This window comes from Notechis scutatus, chromosome 3 (assembly GCF_049901735.1).
Source record: "Notechis scutatus isolate UNSWTSFEM ecotype Mainland chromosome 3, rNotScu1.2, whole genome shotgun sequence".
NCBI lineage: Eukaryota > Metazoa > Chordata > Lepidosauria > Squamata > Elapidae > Notechis > Notechis scutatus.
Window position 1 is genome coordinate 119,643,519 of NC_142011.1, and position 21,756 is coordinate 119,665,274.

Sequence of the window (21,756 nt, forward strand, 5' to 3'; positions counted from 1 at the left end):
TCCCAATCAACACATTGGGGGTGGGGGTTACAGAAGGACCGATTAATTTCTGTTTCAAAGCATTGCAGGATGAAGTGAAAATTGCATCCTGTTGCACAAACCTTGAGCTTGTCTTGAACCTTTCCAGAAAAAAGAGATAGGAAGCTCTGGCAGGAATGTCGAGAAATAATGGATGAGACACGTTTGTGGATTGGGGGATAACATCTGTTAGAATTTCTCTCTCAGTGTCTTGCTAGGCAGTTTAGTTCTACTAACAATAGATGGTTTTAAAATCCATGGAGTCTTCTCAAGCAATTCAAAGGCCTTGGACAAACGTATAGTATTTGCTATGTCAATCATATTTGGCACATTGCATAAATTACTTTTTAAATACTGAAAATAATCTCTTGCAATTTTACTACATTACAAAAGGGAATGCCAAATGAAAATATAATACTATGTTTAAGCATATTCAGGAAATTGTAATTTTTGTAACAAAATATCTTGTTTGTCTTTTCTGGCCTCTATCCAAGGATGTACCTTTCAAATTATGTAAATTGATTAAACAAATCAACGGACAGCTTTTGCACTCTTTATTTTCCTAAAATTTTATTTCACCAAATGGTATTTTAGATTTTAGATTTTTAGATCTAATTTCATCAGAATTAATCCTGGAACTGCCCATAAAGAATTCATTGTGATAAGCATTCAAGTCATCATCTCAGAAAAACCCCATTTCTTAAAATCAGGGGTGGGGGGGTGAGAATCAATTCTGACAAGGCAGACTGTTTGACAAACTAGCAAATTATCCTAAAGCAGAGAGATTAGGTAATAAATGCCCTAATTTAAACCCAACCAGACCATAATCCAAAGAATTAGATTATAGCCATGTCTTTAGGGGGAAACAAAGTCTAAAAGAACAAAAGAAGCAATAATAAAATAGAAAATTTCATGTGGTAAATTTTGATCTTGTTTTGTCATGAAGTTGGTCATCTGTAACAAGACAACCTACTGCTGAAAATTGGAGTATTTGTGCAGGCTGCTCTCTCTTATGTGCAGTATATAGTTCAGCCATGATTCCCATTATTTCCTCTTGATATTATGCATTCACAGAATTAGACCAGAATAATCCTGTTCCCGATATTTTGATCTATTTAAACAGAATGAGCATCAGAGAAAATTGTGTGTTCGTGCTCTGTCATTAAGTTCAGTAGACGTATTTTGATATCCCCCCTTTTTTTTTTTACAAGTAAGTCAGTGCCAGCAGAATATTAAGAACCAGGTAGGACTTCCTTCTGCTAATCACATTCCCAAGACCATCAATTATTACAATTTTTGCCAGTAAAGTGTTAACACTGATAATTTGTCTAGCTGCCTGTTGATGTAGAATCTCCAAAATGTGTAGGGAGCTGAGGTAATTAGGTCATGGTTGTCCCAAAGAGGCTTTTTCAAAAGTCAATTGGACATTTTTTGTTTTTGCTTGAAGACGTTTTTGCTTCTCATCTTCAGAACTGAAGAAGCTTCTTGGATGAGAAGTGAAACATCTTCAAGCAAAAACAAGGAAAGTCCAGTTGCCTTTTGAAAAAGCACTTTCAGTGCTTTTACATAATACTACTGGAAAATAACCTTTTTTGTTCTTAAATATGAAAATTGGGTGACCAATTAAGCATAGTGCTGCTAAATGTGCAAAATGAGTCCCCACATGGAATTCCTCACCAAATGGAAGATTTCTAGCAGATGAAACCATAGGACAAGTGCTACAATTACCGAATGTGACCTTTGTTTAACAATTTAAAGAATCCTACAGCCAAACCTTTTAAATTAATTTTAACATTTAGTGTTTAATGGATTAATTTCATGAATTAACATTTCATTCATTAAAGTACACTCAGAAGTTATAACCGATGTGATAAAGATTTTTCAGTTTCGACAGGTTGTACCCAAAGGGGGCAAGAGAGAGTCATGATTAAATAGCACAGAAAGAAAAGGAACCTGACTTAATTCTGTTGAATTATGGCTGTTTAGCAGGTGGTAGCGCCCAGCTGCCCTTGGAAGCTAAGTAAGATATGGCCTAGTCAGTATTTGAGTGGGAAACTACTAAAGAATCTAGTACTGTACACCAGATGGGGAAATCTAAAACATCCTACAAGTCAGCAACAACCTCCTGCTATTATTGCTCAGAAAAAATCAGTATGAACATCCCCCTGAAGTTATAAGAAGCTGAGTTGCACATCAATATTCCCCATTTGGTCATATTAAAAATTATAATTTGGCAGCAACATTGGGATGAGTTGAGGTTAGTCTATGGTCCTGTTCTGACCCAAACCTTGTTCCAAGGAAACAAACATGAAACAGAGGTAACAGCAAACCCTTTTAATGATTCTTTACAAATTCCATTCCTTCATAGTTAAAAGGCTGTGTCAAACTAATTGTCTCTGATAAGAACAAGCCTTGCCAAGGTTGTGCAAGGCTGCCAAGAATACTAGATAAAGTTACTAAGAAATATTTCAAACAGAAAGAGTCTCCAAACACCAACCAAGATACTCCAAATGTCCACAAGGCTTGAATGCAAAAACTTCTTTGTTTCCTGCAAAGAACTCGGATTTCTCAGCTGGCTTTTATCTCTTAAGGGAGGAACCATTACCTTGCAGCTTTACTCCCAAGTTGCCCATGCTGCTGCAGCTGCTTTTTCCTTCAAGCAGCCCTGTGCGCATGGACACTGGGCACAGGCTCCTCGGGGACGTCTTCACCACTGCTGCCAGCCTTCACAATCTGCAGGGGTGGGATTCAAATTTTATAACAACTGGTTCTGTGGGCGTGGCTTAGTTGGTGGGTGTGGCTTGGTGGTCATGTGACTGTGGCTTGGTGGGCATGTTATTGGCTGGGCATGGCCAACTCAATATCACTCACATTGAGGCACGCATCTCCTCGCCTGGCGTCTCATGACTGTGGGGATGCTGCAACAGTCGTAAGTGTGAAAAATGGTCATAAGTCACTTTTTTCAGTGCCACTGTAACTTTGAATGATCACTCCACACAAGCAAAGTACCAGCAAAGGAGGGGGGAAAAACTCCAGAGAAGTTCCTGAGACAGGAAGTCGAGTCCTGCCAAGAATGTAATATGGATTAACGGAGAGGCAGTTTCTGTAAGCAACACCAGAATGTTTCCTTCCTGCCTTCCTTACAGGATTAGGCCAGTAATTTCTTCTAACAACCGGTTCTCTGAACTGCTTAGAATGTTAACCGGTTCTAGCAAATAGGTGCGAACTGGTAGAATCCCACCCCTGACAATTTCCGAAGGCAGCATTCCACTCCCTGATGGTCTTGGCCCCATCCCTGCATCACGCGCAGGCCCCTCATCTGAGTCCTCGCTCTCCGAGGCCTCAGCCATCCGCACCTGCTGCCAGCAAACCACAACAGGTCCAGAGCCTTAAACTGTATATTTGGAGGCATCTATATGGACTAGTAGCAGGTCTTGAGGCAAATAGAAAAAACCCCAAGTATACATGTATTTTGATCTCTTGTCTTTCTCTGGGCAGCTTGGGATCATAGCTCCAAACATGGTAAGGAGGACTCATAATTTTTGCTCTTATGTTCCAACGTAGACATGGAATCCAGCATTTAATTAGGCATGGAGAAACAACTAATAGCTTTCGAAAGAATGTGTCAGAAATAGCATATGGGAGACTAAAAACCATACACTCCCAGTATTACAGCCATATTCCGAATTGCCCCAGCAGTTAACTTTTAAACAAAGAAAGTCACCAAGCAGGGCTTTCCCTGTGTCATAATGTGGTATTGTTCCTTTTACCTGCGTTTGAAGAGAGACAGTGCTCTGTACTCTTTTCAACATTCTTCCTTAATAGGATCTTCCCAGAGAAATACCAGGAGTGATGGGCAAGCTGTCAGCTAGGCAAATGTGTCCATCTTACTTGCTCACTATTACTCATTTTCTCATAGGGCCACTGGCCAAACTTCTGTACTCCCCATCAGAAGGTCCTGGAATATAATTTGGAAACCAGTGTGCCAATGTAATGTATTTCATGTACTATCAATAACAGATGCCTCATATGCACCAGAATTTTGGAAATCAGCACAGAGGGCGTGTGCTTGTAAATTGTCTGAGTTGCCTATACGCAAAATGGCTATTGGAACTTATGAAAAATTATGAAAAGCTTCCAAAACAAAATAAATAGCATCCATCTGTTGGTTGTTTACTGTATCTCACATGACTTCCACATGTCTGATGCTCTCATCTCACACATTTAGTTAGGCAAACAAGAAGCACAGACGGCTGGTGCCAAGTCCGGAACAGAGGATTTGGTATTAAAAATGTAATGTTAACATGCTTATCCTAAGATTGTGGTTATTTCACTAAACATTCTGAATGATAAAGAGCCACATTTTGTCATATGAAAGTATCTCCATATTTCTGAATTATACATTGTTCCCAGTCTATGGTTATGCTAGCTGTGGGTGATGGAAATTATGGTAGGAATTATTAGAGGTTACATCTGCAAAAGTCTGAGGTATCATATCTATAAATCAAGTATAAGACCCTGGTAGCTACATCTGCTTCGAGCAGCCAGGTTTTAGACATCAAATATTACATTTCTGAATGATTGATTTTATAGGAGAATCCCTTTCCCATTTTATTTGTAGTATTCCCACCTACAGACTTTGGAATGGGCCCTTTTATTTGGGTCACAAATTGTTTAGGAATAATCTATTTATTGTATTCATTACATCTGGAAATATTTAATGAACCCATGAGAGAACATTCTAATCATATTTAACTGCATAAAGTTGTTAATTAAATCAAACGTAATTAACTTAAAGATCAAAAACCAAAAAAAGTACTTTCATTGAGAGTACCATAGCTATAAAAAAAATCTGACAAGTCCAATTGTGCTGAACCTCCTTCCCCTATCTATCTGTGATGGACTTAATATTATTTTAATAATATTAAATTATTAATATTAATATTATTAATATTAATATTATTCCCAATCTATCTGTGGTGGACTTAAAATACTAGAAGTATTTCCATTTCAAAATTGAATGAGTTCATATTTTAAAATAATGAGTTTGAAGGTGCAATTTAACTTTAAAACATAAGAACAGAAATTTGAGGTCACTATTTCAGATTTAAATAAAAGAAACCTACATATATTCTATGGAATTACAGCATATAATAAACCACTTATCAGATATTGTCAAGTATTATTACATTTTAAGTTTTAAATGTTGAGTTCTGCCTGTCTGATAACTGTTAAAACATTAAACTTCAATGTAGAAGAGCTCTTGGATAGCATCAAAAGCTGGTCTTTCATCCACCTCCTTTCAAATACTGCCAAATATTGATTAATACTGTACTACTAAATATTTGGTTTTTCAAATGCTGAAAGGAAATTCAAAATATTTACAAACCAAGATCATAGTACAGATGCTGCCATCGACTGCTTTACGAAACATATCTTACATATTCCCAAATTATTTTCTCCTATCAAAACATATTTTCAGAGATCTATCCAGAACACAATTTAGGAGAAATTGTGTAGTATGCTCTTTTTCATTTTCAAAAAGTATTATATTTGATTATGCCATTGCCAGATTAAGAATTACAAAAGATTTATAAGGTAATACCAGCCTTTATACCTCCTTTATATTCAAAAATATGTAACAAAATTTTAATCTAGGCATAGTTTTGTCTTAAAGCAATCAATTGGCCATCCTAATGAAGCACTATAAGAACCACAGACTCAGTGGTTCAAGTTACAGCTAACCAGATTTATCTGGAAGTAGGCTTATTTTAAGAAAACATCCATATTGATAATATCATTAAACATGCTTCACTTTGCCTTTATCAATGGAATGTTTATCAAAATAAACATATGAGACTACTTGCATTCATATTTTGAAAAGACATTGCGTGCATTGTAGGAAATCTTCCTCTTTGAGTGCAGTTGAACATCTAGGATCTTTCAGAAAGGATTTAAGACACCAGATCAGAGATAGAACAAGGGTGAGGTTATTAAGCCCTTCTGCAGTTGTGACTTACTCTTGGTTAAAAAGGAGAGAGCCAGGACAAGTGGATCTGACTGAAATCTAGGTGAGAACTGCAGGAATGACCTTTTCTGAAATTACTTATCTGTTCTGTGTTCATTCAGTTGGAACAACACAGAAATCGAGTTGGTGTTGCTTATTATATCTTGCTTCCTTTATTCTTTTCCTTATATTGTTTGTATATTACTGCTCTTCAGTCAATTTTGCTTGTAAAAGTGCTAGGAGAGCAGATCTTAACTGAAAAGTTGAGTGTGGAAAATGGGATAATCCCAGAGCCCACATTAGGGTAGTAGCTTACCATGATAATCTACTAAGACAATGGTCGCCAACTGGTAGGCTGCGACCCACAGGTGGTCCGCGAGAAAATTTTGGTGGTCCACAGAGAAATGTCACCCCCAGAGCACCCTCATAAAGCAATTAATCCAGGCTGCACAGGAACACAAAGCTGCGCCGCCCACATGGTCCGTGGGAACCCTCCCTTGCCTGCTAATTGTTGCTATTTTTCCATTTTCCGACCTTCAGCTATTCTGCTATGCCGGGAGATTTAGATTAGCTCATCCTCCCTTAGGACTGAAGATTCTATTATTCAGTGCAGACTCAGATAGCCAATGGCAGAAACACAGATCTCTAAGTAAATCTGTGATTCTGTGAGCAACACAATCTGCCCGCCTGCTTTACCTGATTTTGGGTAAAAGTTGCTCTTTTTTTTTATAAAAAATTCAATATTTACATACATGGTGTGTTGTGAGTTAGTTTTGTGAGTTTTCTTGCTAGCAAATTTATGAGTTTGCTTTCAAGCAAATTTTATGTGACAGATTCAGCTAGCCGATTGCAGAAAGATAGATCTCTGAATGAATCTGTGATTCTGTGAGCCAGCTCTGCCTGATTTTGAGTAAAAGTTGCTCTTTTTTAATAAAAAATTCAATATTTACATAAATATTTATAATATTTACATACAAGCCATGCCCAACCAGTCACATGATCACCAAGCCACACCCACAAATTAGGCCACACCCACAGAACCAGTTGTTAAGAAATTTGAATTCCCCCCTCTCTCTCCCCCACCAATGTCAGCAAGCCACCGCCAGTCAAAATTCATATTCGTGGTCCCCGGGATTTAAAATTATGAGTTTGGTGGTCCCTGAGGTCCAAAAGGTTGGTGACCCCTGTTCTAGGAGATAAAATAGTGAGCAAGATTTTGCGTTTCCAAGACCTTGCTGTTAGTCAGGATGGTTAAAATCTCTGTTCACCTTGCCTCATGAAGAATTATAAATAAGTCCTATTAGATCCCAACTTTCATCAAATACAGAGGTATACATGCCACCTGCACATATCCTCCCCACAATGCATGAATACTTGGGTTGCTTAGTTGTCACTGGCATGACTTGTGAGGCAAGTGCGCCCATCAAGAGCTTGTGTGATAGATAGGGCTCTGGAGCTGGCCTAATAGGGTGCTGTATGGGAGGTGCAGGCACAATTAAACACAAAGATAAAACAGTCCACAAAATATCCTCAAAATTGAATTCCTAACTTCACTTGTTTGGGATGAGGCACTTATAAAGAGCACTGAGAAACTTCTATAATGGCTGCCATGCTTACATAAGTTTCTCACTACATAGGATAATAGAATTTTGTTATAAATTTTTCTCAAGCATTTTGAAATCTAAGGGAGTATTGCCTTAATACAGATTTTGGTATGTTTTTCTGATCAAAACACAGATTTTGCTGCATAATTTGAGAAATAAAATAATGTACATGTAAGAAACCGTGAATATAATCAGCTACAAATCTCTGCACTGAAGAGGATGTATAAGAAATATAAACATCTGAATTTGCAAAAAGGTGTCATTTGTTTCATGTAGAGGCTTTTATTTCTACTTAGTGATCCATTAAAACATAAGTTTTGCCCAAACTTTTGCATGCAACTGTAGGACAAAAACAAATTTTACAAGGTGTGGTAAAGTTTAAGAGAAGTAAAACTCCACAGCAAACATTCTTCTATAGAATATGCATTTGAGTACATCACAGTGCAGCACAGCTGTAACCAGCCTGGTTGGTTCCCGGTTTGGAGCCTGTCTTATGTGTTTACCTGCAAATGAATCTCAAATGCTACTGCAATGGGCTGTATCCAAGATGAGTGGGGGGAAGCAAGCAGCTCTTCTAAAGCATCTACACCACTGATTTTTTCACTTACATAAGCAAACTACCTTGGCTATAAGAGTTTTAGCTGAAAAAATAGATAAATGATAGAATAGATAGATGATAGATAGATAGATAGATAGATAGATAGATAGATAGATAGATAGATAGATAGATAGATAGACAGACAGACACACACACACACACACACTGCATTTAAAGGGATTCTTTCTTGAAGCAAGAAAGCACCCTGGATGGGATGTGTGTACAATTAAACAAAGCAAACATTCACAAGAAGGCGAGGGCATTTGCATTCTTCTTTGGGCTTCCCAGGCAGGGAGATGTTAGTGAATCACAGGCAGAAAAGGTCAGGAAGGGCCAAATCCCCTGCTGGGGCAAATGGCAATGAGATAGTTACATTAAACATCAGTGTAATAATGCCAAGAAAACAGAGCAATACTATCAATAGAACCGCTGTCATTATGAGACCCATTTTACCCCTGCCTTCATCCACAGAGGCAATAAGCATTTAGCTCTCTCCATTTTAGATGCTCATCATCCCTTAAGAAAGTGTATACAAGAGCATAATTGGCCATAAATCACCCATTAAACTTGATACTGGACAAGCTTTTGAACTCTATATCTTATCTTAACCTAATCTATCATTTGGTTTTAATAATTGTGTTACACAAGGTTCAGAGAGGCTTGGGTTCAAATCACTTCTCGGAAGACCTCGGATCTTCTTAAACATATTAATGAGGAAAACAAGAACCAACCTTTGAAATGACAATCTGATTTGTAGAAATCAAATGTTCTATTTTGCTACATGTATACTAAACATTTCCCACCATTATTAAAATGGTATTGAAGTAGGAACCAGCAAGAAACGAAGAGGTGAGAATGATTAAAAGAAAGAATAGATTCCTTTTTTATATGCTTTGGGGGGACTTCAACTTTGAAGTTGAAAAATAATGATTTTGTTTTCAATATCCATGTTCAGATTAGTTCTGCTGTCCTGCTGAAGCACAAAGTTCAGGCCATTTCTCCATATCTGATTTTGCCACCTCTAGTCACTTACTTTTCAATGGAAAAGCAAAGATAGGACTGTAGGTGCATCTATTTTATATAAGACATTCTTTATGCAGCAGATTATGTGTGCATAGACCAGTTTGTTGGGTAGCTATAGCTCCACACTTTTCCCTAACAGAGTTTGCTAAAATAGTTTTTTAAAAATTCTACAGAGGGTAGTGCAGAATGCTCATTTTAGACACTTTCCTCATTTAGGCTGGATCAAACATTTTCCATCAATGTTTTTCCTCTTTGAAGTCATGGCCCAATAAACTGGAGGCTAACAGAATGCTTAGTTATTTGTTACATTCCTACCCCATGTTTCCTCTTAATACTTTCTCCTCTGAGTTCCACAAACAATAACTTAGCATGGGCTAAGAGAGAAAATGACTTCTCCCAAGTCACCCAAGTGAATTTCCATAGCTGAGGCAACCTTGAGTCTGGTTCTCTCCACTCTTAGTCCAACATCTTAATCCCTAATACTGATATAACTCTTGGAATTGTATTTTAATTTACTGGCTTGAATGTCTTGAATGGAAAGGATTAATGCAGCAGATTATTAAAAATACTGAATTGGACTCTGCCTAGATTCCTGTTCTTGTGTGAGGCAAGTTTCAGTGGCTTCCCAAAGCAGCTTTCTCACCTTGTCTCTCTCACACGCAATACAAGATAGTATTGTACAAGGAGTGCTGACATGAATTTCTTATCTCTCTAATGTTCAATGTTCAATGAGGAAGATTAGACAAATATAGCAGCATTCGCATATTTGCAAATCAAGCAGTCGCTTCCCTGAGTAATATAAAAAGACAGCACTGTGTTCTGTCCAAAAGCTCTATCTTTGCAAGCTAAATTTTAAGTAGCTACGAAGGCCTAATTTTTAGAGTAACGTTCCACATCGCACTCTTGTGCCATCCAGCTTGTATTTACCCAGCCAAGGCCTTTTGAGTTCAACCCCGGGGCTCCTGTTCTTACTTTTTTTATTTTGCAGCTAAGGTAAGAAAAAAAAAAATCCTCTTTTTCTTCCACAGATTAGCAGCTCATCAACTCCCTGGTGTCCTTAGCAAACAGAGTCTTCCTTGCTGGGGAAATAAAGTTTGCCTTGTAATGCGGATGTGATCCTGCAGAGAAAAGGGAGGGAATTTCCGGGCTTTGCTTGAAGCACAGCTGCTTTCTTTCCTTCTGCTACCAGGGCTATAGGAAGAATGGAGGCTGAGTGTGATACAGGTGAGCAAATAGTATCTGGAAGGTGGAAACTACACTTGGCAATGATGCATGTTCTCTCCAGAGCAGCAGTTCTCCAATGTGGTCTGGGGATCCCCGTGGGTCCCCAAGATCCTTTCAGGCAGTCCACAATAAATATTTTAAAACATTTCATCGTAAATTGGTAATACAGTAAGTATCAATAAATACAATGTTTAGGAATATAAAGGGTCCTGAGACCAAAATGTTGGAGGACTACTGCTATAGGCCTAAGCAGGCCTATATGTGAACATGTGAGCCTGCTTATGGGTAGCATTGCAACTTTCAATCTTTCAACTTCTAGGAATATTTTATGCATGTTCTTGCTTCCCTAAAAAAAAATTTCAGTGCCAAACACAGAAACTACCTGGGTTGTAAAAAAATAAAATGCTGGTTATGGTTTATACATTGGACACTAGCTGAACCTCACATTACTGCTATATGGTTTTGTGGGTCAGGGTCCATCACAGACTTTAAAATGTGATGTTCATTCAACAACCATGATGGTAGGGGGTAGATTGGGAAGTCAGAGGAAAACAAAATGCAAAAAGTATGTAGACAGTAATAATATGTGGAGGCAAATAGCAGCAATGACAATTAACAAGGCAGTGTTGGTGGGTCACGCAATGATTCTGGCACTGATAAAGTAATTAACAGAAGTGGTGTGATAAAATTCACACTCTCAGTTTAAGCTTAGGTGACAGAATTGAATCTCCATGTCTCCCTGGTAAATCTTCAAGGACCCAAGATCTTGGGATACAGTTTAAAGATTAGGAGTAAAGGAATATATTTCTTTTTCTGAAAGAGATAAGAATCCAAGCATATACATCAAATAAAGATCTGTATGAAATTTAGATGGTACCATTTTCTTCAGGAAATAGAACTTTGTTATTTCAAAATAACAGACTCCTTTACTCCACATAGTTTATTTGGGAAAATATCCAAGTAGTTTCTCATTGTTTTATTCCAGAAGACTTTTTCTACCTCCAAGTCCAGTCTATAGCTCCAAAATTTTCCAATTCAGACTTACTCAGCTTATGAAGATCAGCCAAGGTCAGCTAGATGCAGAAAAACAAAACCATTGATGAATCTCCCCAAAATGGCATTTTTCTTTTTCTGGAAGAAATTTTCTACTCTTTAGATAATAAAGAAAAGCTTGAAAACATCCTTACCTGCCTGTGCATTTAGTGTTAGCACCTGATACAAGGAAATTGATACAAGCTGAAAAGCACAGAGCAAAAATGGTTGCAGCAAAATCTCTAATCTTTAATTATTCCACATGAAGCCTAGAAGCATTTGGAGTCATGAAGATGGTGAGTAGTACACACCCGCTCATCTTGACTCTTCGCTTTAAGTACCAGGAGAGGTGACTAGTCCAGCTTCTATCAAAACTGAAGGGATGGTTCTTACCCTGATGCTCAATATACATGTCAACAGTTATAAAGACTACCTGGGAGAAAATCCCAAAGTCCATTCAATCCGCAAAGGCTGTGGAAAGCAAGGCTTTGGCTCTGGTTTATATCACCCGAGGAGATACAGCTCAGGAAGGAACACAAATATACGTATCCTAGGATGATGTTGCAGGATCCAATCTGGGCCGGTCAATGGGACCAGAGGTTTTGTCTTCCAAGCTTTCAGACTTGTGCTTAAGACAGCTCAGCTTAATTTCTTTTCCATGCCACCATTTCTATTATATACTGTTTTCTAAATCTTCAGAATCTATCTCGCTACTTGCTGTCACTCCAAATAGTTGACATAAATGTCATTATTCAAAATCATCTTGGCTATGGGATTATAGAGAAACGTGGTCAGATTCCATGAGGTAATTTTTTTTTTCAATCGTAGAGATTTTTTGAGTGAAAATGAAGGCAATCGGCATTTGGTTTTCCCAGCAAGAGTGGGAGGGGCAAAGGAACATAGGAATCTAAAAATGGGAGGTTATAGTAAACACCATCCAAACCACCTTGTTACCCACACTTGAAATCTTGATAGCAATTTCTTAAGCTGGCTTCATTTTGAGCTGGTATCAGCACAGAAGGTAAGCCGCTTAAGGCTGCTGTAAGAAGAGCACCCAGATCCCAATATTATGATACTCTGCAGAACTAGCCCAGCTTTAGGGACTGCCATCTTCAAGCAATGGAAGGAAATATAATTAGACAGGCCTGAGAGCAGGCCTAGTCTCTTTTTTATGGGGGGGGGCATGAGGCAGCATTCAGAGGTGTAGTTTTAGGTGGAGGTGTCAGGGATCTTTTCAGTCTTCAGCTCTCCCTGATCGTTGCTTCTCCTCCCCTCATGACGCCTTCTTTTATGATTTTCCTACAAATGCAATTCCTTATGTCAGAATGGGCCAATCTCAGAGACTGGCAGGGAGGTCCTGAGGTCAGTGCTGTCCCTCCAACCTCAAGAAATAATCCAACATATTTTAAGTCAGCTGAAGCAGTCTCCTTAGGCCCCCAGATTTTCATCTTAATCTTGGCTTAATAGATCTTATGCATGATATAAAGAGCCTCACAACCTTTACGTAAGTCTAAATAGATTATGGGTTTAAGTTCCAGCAAAACAAATCCTGTTGAAAAGTAGAAAAGTAGAAAAAGTAAGAACAATTCAGCAATGGAAACAATTACTCAAGGAAATGGTAGAGTCCTCTTTCCTGGACGTCTTCAAGCTGAATTCGGCAGGAGTCAGGGATTTATTTGAGCAATAGATTGGACTCAATAGCCTAAATGGCCCTTCCCAACTCTTTGATTATATGAGATCTGCATTTATCATGTACATTAAATAGATAAGTATGTGCCTAAATAGATACAAAGAATACCCAGCTTTTATAAAGATTTGTTATGGAGGAATTTTTTTAGTAAATACTACAACTGGAGATCTAGTTGAGTGTCATTCTAATCTATTTCTTACTTAATGAACAAATTGTTGGAAACTCTACTTGCTCTTCTTACAAAAGCAAACTCAGGAGAAATTATTTTTGCTAATTCCAAACAGAAATTGTCTGAATAAAAGTTTTTGTGACATCCTGAACCACTTTAATAGGATTTTCCATTTAAAAGAAATAATAAATGCTCAATTTGCCAGGTATTTGCAGTTGAAGGAGAGTTAGCCTGCATTAAGATAGATGGCAGATGGAAGAATAAAGAGAAACCAGGGATGGATTCACATCTAAACATGTCTTACTTAAGGAAAGGGCAGGTTAGGAAAGAGTAGGTGGCTGAGATTTCTCACCACAGAAACAACAGCAATATTCCTATTTACATTTCTCTCTAGATGCACCCTAACAACAAAAGTGCCTTGTCAGAGAGTGTGGCCTGTTGCTTCATTGATAAACAAGTTTCAGTCTGACCATGGGTAGACTCCAATCTGAATATGTTAAGGCAGAAATATGACGTAGACTTATCTGGAAATAAACCAATGGAGCTTAGCAGGATCCGCTTCCATGAAAAAAGAATAAATCTGTGAGCAACCTCCATAAATTGCTCCCATGAGGCCTCAGTAGTTTAGTTTTCATCAACACCATGGTGGTAATCAATTTCATTGTCTACTTCATGGGAATGTATAAAACACATGAGAGCTATTCTGATCATATGATATGTCGTGTATAAATTTCAAACATTGTTGGTATTGTTGTTGTCCAAAAGAAGTTCAGGCCTTTCATAAACACTACACTGCACTGCTCAAAAACGGCTCATTTTTGGATATCAGACGGAATCTTTAGGGTATTTCATATTTGGCATAAAGTGTCAGTATCGGAAACATGGCATCCCTCCTGAGAGGCAGAACTAAAATTAGGCAGCCAGTTTGGGCATCCTTATGTGTTCCAGAGTAAAATTGGGCTTCCAAAAAGTTAATTGGGGTAATAACAGTGCTTCTGTTCAGAGCCCTGTCATATTTGGGTGCTCCTAAGCAGATGTGTCAAGAGAAAAGATATCTCTTTTTCAAGCATTTTGAATTGTCTCAGTAGGGCTTAACATAACCTTGACTGCTGTATGTCTGCACCTGTTGACAGATGATAAAACCAGCCCCACTAAGGGCCCTGTTTCGGTCGACTGAAATCCATTCAATCCTGTTACCTTACATAGTGCTAGTCATAGCTGTAAGTCGCATCACCAATGTTTCTTGGCGTTTTGGGGGCCAGCATGTATAGCACTGATTGTTTTTGCTGCAACATATTATGGGTTTATCAGTGTTAGTTCTCATCACAATTACTTCCAATGAGAACCAAGAGCTGCAGCAATGTCTTCCAAAAAAGCACCGGCTGGCCAGCAGGGGAAGATGTTCTGGGTGCCCTCTTCCTTTCTACAGTGTGAGAGCCCAACTCCAGACCCTGTCCAGCACCTGGGCTCTTCCTTGAAATGTGTATAGACATTTTGCAGAACAAGAGAGCACTTCTCTTCCTTTGTGCCACCAGCCTTATTTGAATGAAATAATTCTGTTTGACTACAATATGCTATTTCAACAGTTTTAGGTTGCATGTACTTATTTCGGGTTGATTTTGTTTTAATTTAATCACTTTAACAGGAAATTGCATTTCCAGGTATGGGAAACCTCTAAATGGTCTGATTAACATTTTAGAATCAATATTTTTAACAGAAAAGTGTGCAATTACCCAGACAAATTATGCCAAAGGTCAGGTGGGTGTAAGCTTCTCCATCCCTATGAGAGGATACATGAGGTGCAGAATCTTAAGCATTCCAACTAAATCCTAGACTTTTAAAAAAGTTTTTACAAATGAAGGGTACCCATTTACTCATTCTAGGTAAGACTTGCTTTGATCCTATAAATTGTCCTATAAAAGGACACTTTATAAAAGGACAATTGTCCTATAAAAGGACAATTTATCGGTTTAAAGCAAGATCTTATTCATCAACCATAAATTTCTATACACTATTTTCAAGTTATTCCATTGCCAAGAGCAGAATATATCTTGTTGTAGGAGAAGATCACTTAGATAACCGATCCTTTTGGCTTCAGAGAAATAAATTGTTTGAGTCTTGTAAATCTCTATTTATTTTATACCTTTAAAGTCAACAGGTTACTCTCAAAATTCTCATCCCAGGGAAAGACATAGATGGTGTAACTAGTCTCCAGCTACACCTATGTTCAAAGACCATCAGCATTCTGTAACTTGGGCAGTCTCAAATTTTGGTGTGGGAATAAGTAATAGAACATTTACTCACAGTCAAAGGTTTCCACCTGGAGGTGCAGCAGGGCAATTGCAGTTACTTCATAACAGCTGGAATAATTACGATTCACCGAGTGCAGAAATGAATAGTCCTTCCCCAAACGTATCAATGACATTTATTCAGCACCTACATCATATATATTAAGTTTAACAGCAGCATTTAAACATTTGATAGTTTTGCACAGCTACTATGCAATAGCATGTTGGTATCTGATAGCTGAATATATCATAGTCATCAATAGCTGGGCACAATTAATATGTACCAGTTAATGTTTGATAGTCTCTGAAATATAACATTCAGTGAAGTGTATTATATCTAATACAGTAGATTATGTATTATGTATTATAAGTAGATAATGTATTAAATCTAATATATCTATATACAGCCATTCAGAAGACATTATCTCAGCCAGAATCTCCACCTTTAAATCCAGATTCAATTTCCTTTTAAAATTTAGAGAACAAGTTGTGCAATTAAAGTTCAGTATCAAAATGGAAATCTTAGTATATATCTAATTTTGAACATATGTGAATGAGACTGTGAACATAACAATTACTTTACTGCAGTCATAAACATCTTTCCACTTTGAAATTACATTTTTAGGTTAATTCTGTGAAAAGGAATTGCTCAGCCTTCATAACATAAAGACAGTGGAAGTCAGCTTTGTATCCTCCAGTTGTGCCAGATGACAGACCCCATCACTTCAACGGTCAGAAATTAAAGGAATTGTTATTTCATATACATGAGCCAAATGAGAAAGGGGCCATAGAATGTGTAAGTTTGTGTGTGCTTATGCATGCCTTCTAATCAACGTTGACTCTTAACATTGAGACTAGTAGGAGTTTTACCATCTCTCTCTCTCTCTCTCTCTCTCTCTGTGTGTGTGTGTGTGTGTGTGTGTGTGTGTGTGTTTGCACTCCTTCAAGTCAGACTTGACTCCTGTCAACTACCTGGACAGATCCCTGTAGTTTTCTTGGCAAGATTTCAGAAATGGTTTGCCATTGCCTACTTCCTAGGGCTGAGAGGGAGTGATTGGCCCAAGGTCACCCAGCTGACTTTTTGCTTAAGGCAGGACCAAATGTAGGGTCTCTCATTTTTAGCCTGAACTACTAAATCAAACTGGCTGTTATATCACTGGGCACATTATTAACCCAAATATATTATAACTTCACAAAGAAGAAATTATATTTCAATAATTATCAAATATTTCCTGGCTAAAGAGGAAGCTTCAAGCATAAAAATGTTATTAAAGAATAGCACAAAAATCTTTGGAAAGTGGTTAAATTTTGCTGAGTTTTCATTTGGATTCAGAAAGAAATTTAAGACTGTGTGCAGGGGAATCTCTCTTCATGTCATTGTGCTATTCTGAAGTTTTTGCTAGTATTTATAAGTAGCCCTGTGCTTAAAATATCACCAAGGCAAAGTGATAACCTAAGATGCTGTATGGGGCTGAGATCTGGTGGTGGGATGAGAAGGTTATTGCTGAATTGGAAGTAATCCAAAACAACTTCAGAGGTAGGGTTACTTTCCATCACCATCCGAGATCATGTTGCATTTTTTGAAGCACAATAAGAAAAGACTAAAAAGCCTTTAATAATCCACTTTGTCAAAATCTGTTTTCTCAGTTGGACGAAACTTTTGTCACCCATCCAGAAATGTTCTAAAAATGGAGATTATCTATCATCCAGATCATGGTTGTCCCAAAAGTGCTTTTTCCAAAAGGCAACTGAACTTTCTTGGGTTTTTTTTTTCCTTTGAAAACATTTCATTTCCCATCCAAAAAGCTTCTTCTGACTGGTGAGGAATGGAAGCAGAGGTAGTATTCAAGCAGGTTCTGACCAGTTCTGTAGAACCGGTAGCGGAAATTTTGAGTAGTTCAGAGAACCAGCAAATACCACCTCTGACTGGAGATTTTACAGTATCCTTCCCCTGCCACACCCACCAAGCCACGCCCACAGAACCGGTAGTAAAAAAAATTGAATCCCACCACTGAATGGAAGGATTTATATTCTTTGCAGTCTTCTGGTCCTTAGCTCTCTGAGAGTAGTCGAGGCAATTTGGGGGTTTATCTGTATCCTTAGGGTCACCTGAATCAGAGTGACTGAAGTCCCAAGAAGGTTTCACACCCATTTACACTCTGATTCAGGTGAAATAAGGACTGCAGTAAATCCTCCATTTTGGATATTTATACAATTACCCCAGAAGCTCAAATATTGAGCAAATAGTTAGTTTTTAAAAATAAAGTGAACTTCCCAAGGATTTATTACATTCCTTTAAAGGATTTAGCCACAGTTCTAATGTCACTGGAATTATTTGATTCAGTTGATTCTGTGAATCCACTGAGTCCGTGGGTTTCCTTTATAATTGTATAAAAATATAAGGAAAGTATAAACATATATAAAGAAAGGTTGGCTCCTATGTTGTTAGAGATATGCTGTCTTCAAAAATGGGGATTTCCCTTACAGTTGTGTAAGACTTATATGGTGGTTATCTTAAGAACAGAAGAGAATTCTACAAATGCCAAATGTCCAAAAAACCCTGTAAAATGGGGGTGCAATTTTTTTTGGCAAATTGAGCATGTTGGTTACCAAAGGTTCTGTTATCAATTAGACATTCTGTACAGTCTTGTTTTTTGAAATGGTACCAACTTCTGATAATATCAGGTTACTGATGGACATTCCAACAAATCTTGAAATAGCTTTGGTAGCTTTGTTTGTTTTATTCTACTCTGACTGGTTACAAATGAGTTATTCTCCTCTGCTCCCCCATCTCCTCCCCCCCACCAATGGATATGATGAAACTGTCAAGGATTTCTCTGGTCTTCTAGTGCAGTGGTCGCCAACCGGTGGTCCACAGCCCACTGGTGGTCCGCAAGAAAATTTTGGTGGTCCGCAGAAAAATATCACCCCCAGAGCACCCCCTAAAGCAATTAACCCAGGCTGCATGGGAACACAAGGCTGCGCCACCCACATGGCCAGCCCGCGGGAACACAAGGTTTGCGTTGGAACAACAAGAGGTAGTGAGGGGAGGGGGGAAAGGGTGGAGGGGGGGGAACTTGCCTGGCCACTGCGCTGCTTCTTTCCACTCCTTTCTTCTTCTAAGCAGGTTAGGAATGTGGCTGCCTTGGAGGGTGTGTATGTGTGTGTGTGTGTGTGTGTGATCTCTGTGTTAGATCGGATCTCACTTTCCCCCTCCCCTGAGAACGGAGCTCAAAAGTAGGAATGTGGCTGCCTTGGAAGGGGTGAGGTATGAGAGGGATTTGTGTGTGTGTGTGTGTGTGTGTGTGTGTGTGTGTGAGAGAGAGAGAGAGAGAGAGAGGTTAGATCAGATCTCTCTCTCTCTCTCTCCCACCAATGTCAGCAAGCCACCATCAATCAAAATTCATATTAGTGGTTCAGGTGATTTAAAATTATGAGTTTGGTGGTCCCTGAGGTCCAAAAAGTTGGCGACCCCTGTTCTAGTGTTATGGTAATGAGCCACCCTTTCTTAAATGGGATAACATACCTATGCAGCTAGGGTACAAACCTATCAATCTAGGCACAGCATTTTTGTTGCTGTGTCTTCAAATCAGTCCTGGCAACTGCCTGGATAAGTCCCAAAAGTTTTCTTGGCAATATTTTGGAAGTGATTTGCCTTGCTATATAAAATTCTGATCAATGTTTGTATCAGAAATAAGATAGCAGGAGATATCAATTACATGAGGGAGATTTCCCAGTTGATGAAGATTAGTTATAATGTATTGAAGAGCAACGTAAGTAGAACACTTATAAGTTCATGTGTGAAAAGGACTGTTTATCTGTTTTAAAGAAACTTTTAAGAAATTTCTGAAGAATTATCAACTTCCCACTATTTCCAGTAGATGGCAGCAATGTATCATAAAACCTTGTTTTGTCCATTGGTTAAAGTTAACACTAATTTGCTAAAGGCCTCTGCCAGCTTCTGGAACAGCTAACTTCTCTTGCCTTTGGGAGCAGCCCAGGTACCTCATCTGTAGACAAAATATGTTTTCTGAGGGCACTTAAATCATTCATCCCTGTCTGTTTATATGCCACATCGGTACGTACTGTCTGCAATCAGGATTTAGAGAGCAAGCAGCTGCAAGGATGGGTCGAGTGAAGAAACGAAGGTTGAAAGAAATAACCTTCCTACACCCCAGGATTTATTTATTTATTTATTTTACTACAAAGTTACAGTGATTAACCTAACTGCAAAAAAACTAGGGGGCCTGCCCTATTATAAGGCAAAAGTATTGGAGGAAGGCAGAAAAATGTGTGGTACATAATCTTGTGTGTGTTCTCATTGTCAAACTTCAAGGAAATTCTACCCCAAATCCTCTATATCTGGAATGGGGATATCTACCATACTATCCCACAACCTTGGGATGCAAAATTTCTCCGACCATTTATAATGCTGCACCTCATTTTAGCAAATAAAGCTAGTGTTTCATTAAGGAAAAAAATTCATTATGAAAGGCAAAAAGAAGTATTTATAAATCTAGTACCCCTCCATATCTCACTCCCACCATTATCCCTGGATTGTTCAGTTTGCCCCTGCAAAAAACATTGTGCACAATTAAGAATCCCACACATTACACAGACTGTCATGAATGAGAGTCTTTTAATTGTGCCCAGTGTTTTTTTCAGAGTCAAACTGAACAATCCAGGGATGGAGGTGGGAGTGAGATGTGGAGATTTGTAAAATCATGATTTGTAGGGACAGACTAGAAAACCTTCTAAAAAATCTAGACTTAAGATGATTCAGATATTTTAAGTGTAGTTATATATGTCCATTGAAATAACCTCCAAAAGTATTGTTTAAACAACAAAATGTAAGTCCAAAAATGCTCCTAGTTTTAAGGCTTAAAGGATCTAGCTCATCTAAGAACATTAAAGTTTAAGCCCTACCCCATGGCTTCACATACTTTTTTTTTTAAGTAGCCTTTCCTTAAGGACTTAAATGGAGTCTAATTTATTCCCCTCCCTACTCCTTTTTTTTTTTCCAGTGAGGTCTTTGAATCAAATGGGCGAGAGGAGGAGGAGGAGAGAAAAGCTGGTCATGGCCCTTAAAGGGAGCAGAGTTGACAAAGCAACAATTTCTACAAGCAGAAAGGAAAGTCCAAGGACAAGCAAGATGTCAGTTAAGCTCATGGAAATTTAGCACATGGAGAGAATATGCTCCCCATATATTCAACTAACTATTTTGTTAGCTGAGTTTTTAAAAGATAAAATAGTCCAAGAATAGAAATGGATGAAAGCTAGTAGAAAGGAAGGTTTTCTCAGATACACTATTGGACCCTGGATAGTTCTGCCTGTGTGCATTCAGAACAATGAATTCCTCATCTTCTGATATATGTTCTCCTTTGAAGCCATGCAGCTGCCCTGAAGTAAACTGGGCTTTTCGGAAGTGTGATCACAGTAGCCTATCTTGAGGTAACTACAGTTTTCTGTCCTAAAAAAACCATGAATTGAGAGATCTGACCTTTTAGTTGGGGTTGGTTTCTTCTTGCTGCTATCCCATCCCATTGGATGAGATTGTAGGGTTTTCTGCATCTAAAAATATGTAGCCAGCAGAGACTTAATTGGTAGGATTTAGCTATTTGATATACAATAAAAGTCAACAGTATTGTTTTTCAGATAGATTGCTTGTTAGACGACATGGACTAGAACTGGTGATTGATGCACATTAACACCAATGAAGGAGATCACAAGTTTCTGGAACCCAAATGTTGGCTGAGAAGTGTAATTGATACCAATAGAAGAGAATATTTGTAGCTATTAACTGGGAGGACTTTAGTGGTCTCTGAGCTTGATTATCTTCTTGCAGACATTTCATTACCAAACTAGATAACATGCACTGATGATGTTACCTAGTTTAGTAATGAAACTTCTGCAAGAAAACCACCAAGCTCAGAAGGACCAAGGACTCTGCAGGATAATTAGAAAAGCACAATACATTTTTATAATGGGATGTGCTCCATATGTAGGGCTAGCTTGGTTAGATAGCTTGGTATGGTTTGGGTGCATGAATGAGATTTATTTTTGATGGTTAGGTGCTGAGGTAAAATTGGGGACAAACGATAAA

General features: G+C 38.3%; 1 long non-coding RNA gene across 4 annotated transcripts in view; it reads left to right on the top strand.

Moving 5' to 3' along the window:
* Window positions 1–21,756, top strand: part of LOC113415237 (uncharacterized) — a 38,802-nt gene that overhangs the window by 6,382 nt on the left and 10,664 nt on the right. For 2 of the 4 annotated variants that reach the window (XR_015748763.1, XR_003371285.2), the window contains exons 2-4: window positions 10,279–10,474; window positions 16,279–16,449; window positions 20,678–21,104. This is a non-coding gene — a long non-coding RNA (uncharacterized LOC113415237). The remainder of the gene's footprint in view (window positions 1–10,278; window positions 10,475–16,278; window positions 16,450–20,677; window positions 21,105–21,756) is intronic. The other 2 variants (XR_015748765.1, XR_015748764.1) reach the window with 2 other exon arrangements.